Below are 7,452 nucleotides of genomic sequence, written 5' to 3' on the forward strand. Positions count from 1 at the left end.
TTTTTTTAAAGATTTTATTTATTTATTTGAGACAGAGAGAATGAGAGAGAGAGAGCACATGAGAGGGGGGAGGGTCAGAGGCAGAAGCAGGCTCCCTGCCGAGCAGGGAGCCCGATGCGGGACTCGATCCAGGGACTCCAGGATCATGACCTGAGCCGAAGGCAGTCGCTTAACCAACTGAGCCACCCAGGCGCCCTAATTTTTATTTATTTTTATTTTATTTATATTTTAAAGCCCAGCATGGAGCCCAATGCGGGGCTTGAACTCACAACCCTGAGATCAAGACCTGAGCTGAGATCAAGAGTTGGACACTCAACTGACTGAGCCACACAGGCGCCCCTAAAGATTTTAAGTAATCTCTACACCCATTGTGGGGCTTGAACTTGCAACCCTGAGATCAAGAGTCTCATGCTCTACCGACTGAGCTAGCCAGGTGCCCCATGCCCATTTAAAAAAAATTTTAAAAAGATTTTATTTACTTCTTTGAGAGAGAGAGTGAGCATGAGTGGGGGGAGGGGAAGAGAGAGAGGGAGAAGCAGACTCCCTGCTCAGCAGGGGGCCTGATGTGGGGCTCGATCCCAGGACCCGGGGATCATGACCTGAGCTGAAGGCAGATGTTTAACTGGCTGAGACACCCAGGCGCCTCCTCCATGCCCTTTTTTAAATTGGCTATCTTCTTTTTGTGGTTGAGTTGTAAGAATTCTTTGTACATTATGGATACAGACTCATCAGATACATGATTTGCACATATTTTCTCCTATTCTATTGTCTTTCCACCTTCTTGAGAATGTTTTTTGAGTTTTAAAAAATTTTGAGGAAGTCTAATTTGTCTATTTTTTCTTTTGTTGCTTGTGCCTTTGGTGTCAGATCTAAGAAAACATTGCCAAATGAAAGGTCATGATGATTACCTGTATGTTTTATTCCAAGAGTTCTACAGTTTTATCTATTTATTATATATTTATATATATAGTTTTAGCTTATATTTAGGTAATTGATCCATTTTGAGTTACTTTGTGCATATGGTGTGAGGAAAGGTCCAACTTCATTATTTTGCATGTGGAAATCCAATTGTCGCATCACCATTTGTTGAAGAAACTATTCTTTCCCTATTGAATGTTCTTGGCATCCTTGTCAAAAATCCACTGACCTAGATACCTAGATTCCTTTCTGGACTCTCAATTCTATTCCATTGATCTATCTGTCTTTCCATATGCCAATACCATACTGTTTTGATTACTATCATTTTATAATAAGCTTTGAAATTGGAAAGTATGAGTTCTACAACTTTGTTCTTCTTTTTCAATATTGTTTTGGCTATTTGGACCCCCTTGAGATCCTACATGAATTTTAGGGTGTGTGTAAGTATCTGTGGTTAGACTCCTGATGTTGAGTGTGACCCACTCCCCTTCTCTTCTGCTGCAGTTCACAGTAGGTATGACAGCTGGTGTCCTAGGAGTGGCCTGGTTGTTGCAGCCCTCACCAGGAGCCAGAAGGAAGCAGGAAAAACAATAAGTCCAAGGAATTGTCCTGATAGCAACCATTTAGTGTGGAGAAATCTTGCTTAGCCAGCTGGTATGGAATTCAGTTTATTGATTTCACTCTGTTTTGTGGTCACTTAGACTTATTTTAAGGGAGCTATATAAAATCACAGAAAGATTTTGTTTGGGGAAATGCAGAGTAATGTGGATTCTATATTAGTTGGGCTCTGTTATGAACTGACTATGTCCCTCCCCAGAAATTCATGCTGAAGTCCTAACTCCCATGTGATGGGACTTGGAGGTGATGCCTCCTTGAGGGGCATCCAAATACCTTGAGAGGTATTTAGGAATAGATGAGGTGAGAATGGGGCCCCCACGATGGGATAGTGTCCTTATAAGAAGAATAAGAAAGACAAGAGTTCTCTTCCCCCCACCTCCTTGCAAAAACGCAATAAGAAGGCAGTTGTTTGCAAGCCAGGAAGAGGGTCTTCACCAGGAACTATATCAGCTGACACCTTGATCTTGAACTTCCAGCCTCTAGAACAGTGAGAAAATAAATTTCTGTTGTTTAAGCCACCCAACCTGTGGCATTTTTTTATCGCAGCCCTAGCTGACTAAGACACCTCTGATTTCCAGGGGAATAATTCTAATATTTCTCCTTTTAGGATGAGGTTTTCATTTAATTTAATTTTTAAAATTGAGGTTAAATTTACATACAATGAAGTGTATACCTTGATAAATTTTTACGTATCTATACACCTGTGTAAAAAAATCAGATCAAGACATAGAACATTTCAAATACTCTAGAAGGTGCCATTATGTACCCTCCCAGTCCATACCCATTATTCTTTAAAAAAATTTTTTTAAATTTAAATTTAGTTAACATATAGTATATTATTAGTTTCAAGGGTAGAATTTAGTGATTCATCAGTTGCATATAACACCCAGTGTTCATACATCATGTGCCCTCCTTAATGCCCATCACCCAATTACCCCATCCCCCCACTCCCCTCCCCTCCAGCAACCCTGAGTTTGTTCTCTATCATAAAGAGTCTCTTGGGCACCTGGGTGGTTCAGTCGTTAAGTGTCTGCCTTTGGCTCGGGTCATGATCCCAGGGTCCTGGGATCGAGTCCCACATCAGGCTCCTTGCTCAGCAGGGAGTCTGCTTCTCCCTCTCCCTCTGTCCCTCCCTCTGCTCATGCTCTCTCTCTCTCTGTCAAATAAATAAAATCTTTTTTTTTTTAAAAAGGGTCTCTTATGGTTTGCTTCTCTCTCTGTTTTTTTTTTAAAGATTTTATTTATTTATTTGACAGAGAGAGACACAACGAGAGAAGGCTTAACGACTGAGCCACCCAGGCGACCCTCCCTCACTGTTTTTATCTTATTTTATTTTTCTTTCCTAAGTTCATCTATTTTGTTTCTTAAATTCCACACGAGTGAAATCATATGATGTTTGTCTTTCTCTGACTGACTTATTTCGCTTAGCATAATACCCTTTAGTTCCATCCACATCATTGCAAATAACAAGATTTCATTCTTTTTGATGGCTGAGTAGTATTCCTGTGTGTGTGTGTGTGTGTGTGTGTGTGTGTGTGTACCCCACATCTTCTTTATCCATTCATCAATTGATGGACATCTGGGCTCTTTCCATAGTTTGGCTATTGTGGACATTGCTGCTATAAACATTGGAGTGTGTATGCCCATTTGAATCACTATTTTGGTATCCTTTGGATAAATACATAGTAGTGTAATTGCTGGGTCACAGGGTAGTTCTATTTTTAACTTTTTGAGAGAATTCCATACTGTTTTCCAGAGTGGCTGCATCAGTTTGCATGTGTAAGAGGGTTCCCCTTTCTCTGCATCTTCACCAACATCTGTTGTTTCCTGAGTTGTTAATTTTAGCCATTCTGACCCATGTGAGGTGGTACAATACCCATTATTCTGACCTCTATTCCATAGGTTATTTTTGCTTGTTTTTAAATGTAATATCCGTGAAATAGCAAAAATAAAAGATAATAAAAACTACTCTTTGCATCTGACTTTTTTTAAAGGTTTATTTATTTTATTTTATTTTATTTATTTTTTAAAGATTTTATTTATTTATTTGACAGAGAGAGAGACAGCGAGAGAGGGAACACAAGCAGGGGGAATGGGAGAGGGAGAAGCAGGCTTCCTGCTGAGCAGGGAGCCCGATGCGGGACTCGATCCCAGGGCGCTGGGATCATGACCCAGATCATGACCTGAGCCGAAGGCAGACGCTTAACTGACTGAGCCACCCAGGGGCCTAGAAGGAAGTGGAATCTTAATTATCGAAATCCTAATCCCCAATGTGATGGCATTAGAAGGTGGGGCCTTTGGGATATGCTTAAGTCATAGGAACAGAGCCCTCATGAATCTGACCATGCTTGCACCTTTATCTTAGACTCCCAGTCTCCAGAACTGTTGAGAAATAAATTTCTGTTGTTTATAAGCCACCCAATCTATTGTATTCTGTTATAGCAGCCCAAATGGACTAAGATAGGTCCATATTTTAATCAGGTTGTTTGTTTTCTTTTTTTTTTTAAAGATTTTATTTATTTATTTGACAGAGAGAGACGCAATGAGAGAGGGAACACAAGCAGGGAAAGTGGGAGAGAGAGAAGCAGGCTTCCTGACAAGCATGGAGCCCGATGCGGGGCTCGATCCCAGGACCCTGGGATCATGACCTGAGCCGAAGGCAGACACTTAACGACTGAGCCACCCAGACGCCCCTCAGGTTGTTTGTTTTCTTATTGTTGAGTTTTAAGAGTTCTTTGTATATGTGGGGTAACAGTCCTATATTAAATATTATTTTGCAAATATTTTTTCCCAGTTTGTGGCTTGTCTTTTCATTCTCTTGACAGTTCTTTCACACAGAAGAAATTTTTAATTTTTTTTTTAAGATTTTCTTTTCGGGGTGACTGGGTGGCTCAGTTGGTTAGGTGTCTGCCTTCATAATCCTGGGGTTCTGGGATCAAGCCCCATGTTGGATTCTCTGCTCAGCGGAGGGGCCTGCTTCTCCCTCTCCTCCCCACTCATGCTCTCTCTTGCTACCCCTCTCTCTCTCAAATAAATAAATAAAATCTTAAAAAAAAAGATTTTTTTTTCTTTTTTAAAGTAATCTCTACCCCCAATGAGAACTTTTTAATTTTAATGACGTCCAGCTTTTCAATTCTTTCTTTTTCTTTCTTTCTTTCTTTTCTTCTTTCTTTCTTTCTTCTTTCTTTTTTCTTTTCTTTCTTTCTTTCTTTTTCTTTCTTTCTTTCTTTCTTTCTTTCTTTCTTTCTTTCTTTCTTTCTTTCTTTCTTTTCTTTCTTTCAATATTTTATTTATTTATTTATTTGACAGAGAGAGAGACAGCTAGAGAGGGAACACAAGCAGGGAGCTTGTGAGAGGGAGAAGCAGGCTTCCCGCTGAGCAGGGAGCCCAATGCAGGACCCTGGGCTCGATCTGAGGACCCTGGGATCATGACCTGAGCCAAAGGTACATGCTTAAAGACTGAACCACTCAGTCGCCCCTCAATTCTTTCTTTCATGGATTGTGCCTTTGGTGTTATATCTAAAAAGTCATTGCCAAACTAAAGGCCATCTAGTTTTTCTCCTATGTTATCTTCTAGGAGTTTCATAGTTTTGCATTTTACATTGAGATCTGTGATCCATTTTGAGTTAATTTTTGTGAAGAGTGTAAGGTCTGTGTCTAGATTTATTTTTTGTTATGTGGATGTTCAGCTGTTCCAGCACCATTTATTGGTAAGATTATCTTCTATCCATTGTATTGCCTTTGCCTCTTTGTCAAAGATGAATTGACTACATTTATGTAGGTCTATTCTGGGCTCTCTATTTCATTCTATTGATCTAGTTGTCTACTTTTTCATCAATACTACACTGTCTTGCTTAGTGTAGCCGTATAGTAAGTCTTGAAGTTGGGTAGTGTCAGTTCTCCAACTTTATTCTCCTTCAATATTGCATTGGCTATTTTGGGTATATTGCCTCCCCATATAACTCTAGAATTAGTCTGTTGATATGCATAAAGTAACTTGCTGGGATTTCGACTGGGATTGCATTGAATCTATAGATCAAATTGGGAAAAAACTAACATCTTGACAATATTGATTCGTCCTATCCATGAACATGGACTGTCTCTCCATTTATTTAGTTCTTTGATTTCTTCCATCAGTTTGTAGCTCTCCTATAGATTTTTTCAATTATTTTATTGTGGTAAAACACATATAACCCAAAATTTATTTATCATCTTTTTTATCATCTTATTTTTTTCATCTTAACTATTTTTAAGTATACAGTTCAGGGGTATTAAATACATTCATCATAATATTGTGTAGCCATCAACACCATTCATCTCTATAACCCTTTTCACCTTGTAAAACTGAAACTCCATACCTATTAAACAATAACTCCCTATTTTCCCATCCCCTCAGTCCTTGGCAACCACCATTCTACTTTGTCTCTATAAATTTGACTACCCTAAGTACCTCATATAAGTGGAATCATACAGTATTTGTCTTTTTCTGACTGGTTTATTTTGTAGCATATGTCAGGATTTCCTTCCTTTTAAACACTGAATAGATGTTATTTAGACCTAGTGTGATCATTTCTCAATGCATACAGATATCAAATCATGCTGTACACCTGAAACTAATATGTTATATGTTAATTATACCTCAATTAAAAACATTTTTTAAAAAGACTAAACTAGGGGCACCTGGGTGGCTCGGTTGTTGAGCGTCTGCCTTCGGCTCAGGTCATGATCCCAGGGTCCTGGGATTGAGCCCCGCATCGAGCTCCCTGCTCCATGGGAAGCCTGCTTCTCCCTCTCCCACTCCCCCTGCTTGTGTTCTCTCTCTTGCTGTGTCTCTCTCTGTCAAATAAATAAATAAAATCTTACAAAAAAAAAAAGACTAAACAATATCCCATTGTATGAACCAATAACCATATTGCAAACTATATACCATATTTTGTTATCTATTCATCTGTCAATTAGCTATTGTGGATGATGTGGCTATGAACATGGGTGTGCAAATTTCTCATCAAGACCCTGCTTTCAATTCTTTTGGGCATATACACAGACATGCAATTGCTGAGTCATATAATAATTCTATATTTAACTTTTTGAGGAAATGCCATACTGTTTTCCACCACCACTGTACCATTTACATTCCCACCAATAGTTCCAATTTCTCCACATCCTTGCCAACAATTGACTACATGATAGATTACATTAATTTGATGTGATAGATTACATTGATTTTTGAATATTGAGCCAGTCTTGTATACCTGGGATAAATCCCATTTGGTGGTGGTATATAATTCTTTTGGTACATTGTTTGATTTGATTTATTAATAATTTGTTGAGGATTTTTGCATCATATTCCTGAGAGATATTGGCCTGTAGTTTTCTTTTCCTGCAATGTTTTTGGTTTTGGTATTATGATAATGAATGAGTTAGGAAGTATTCCCTCTGTTTCTATCCTCTGGAAGAGATTGTAGAGAATTGGCATCATTTTTTCCTTTAATGTTTGTTAGAATTCACCAGTGAACCCATCTGGGCCTGCTGCTTTCTGTTTTGGAAGGTTATTTACTACTGATTCAATATCTTTAATATCAATATCTTCAATGTCTTTAATAGATAAGTTTTGGATTATCAATTTCTTCTTGTGTGAGTTTTAGTGCATCGTGTCTTTCAAGGAATTGGCCCATTTTCTACGTTATCAAATTTGTAGCCATTGAGGTGGCTATAGCATTCCTTTATTATTCTTTTAATGTCCATAGGATCTGTAGTGATGTCTCCTCTTTCATTTCTGATATTACTAATTTGTATCCTCTCCCTTTTTTTTTCTTAGCTAGCCTGGCTAAAGGCTTATCAATTTCATTGATCTTTTCAAAGAATCAGCTTTTAGTTTCATTGGTTTTTCTCTATTGATTCCTGATTTCAACTTCA

The sequence above is a fragment of the Leptonychotes weddellii genome, chromosome 11 (genome assembly GCF_054177405.1).
Source record: "Leptonychotes weddellii isolate Sample4059 chromosome 11, ASM5417740v2, whole genome shotgun sequence".
NCBI classification, from domain to species: Eukaryota; Metazoa; Chordata; class Mammalia; order Carnivora; family Phocidae; genus Leptonychotes; species Leptonychotes weddellii.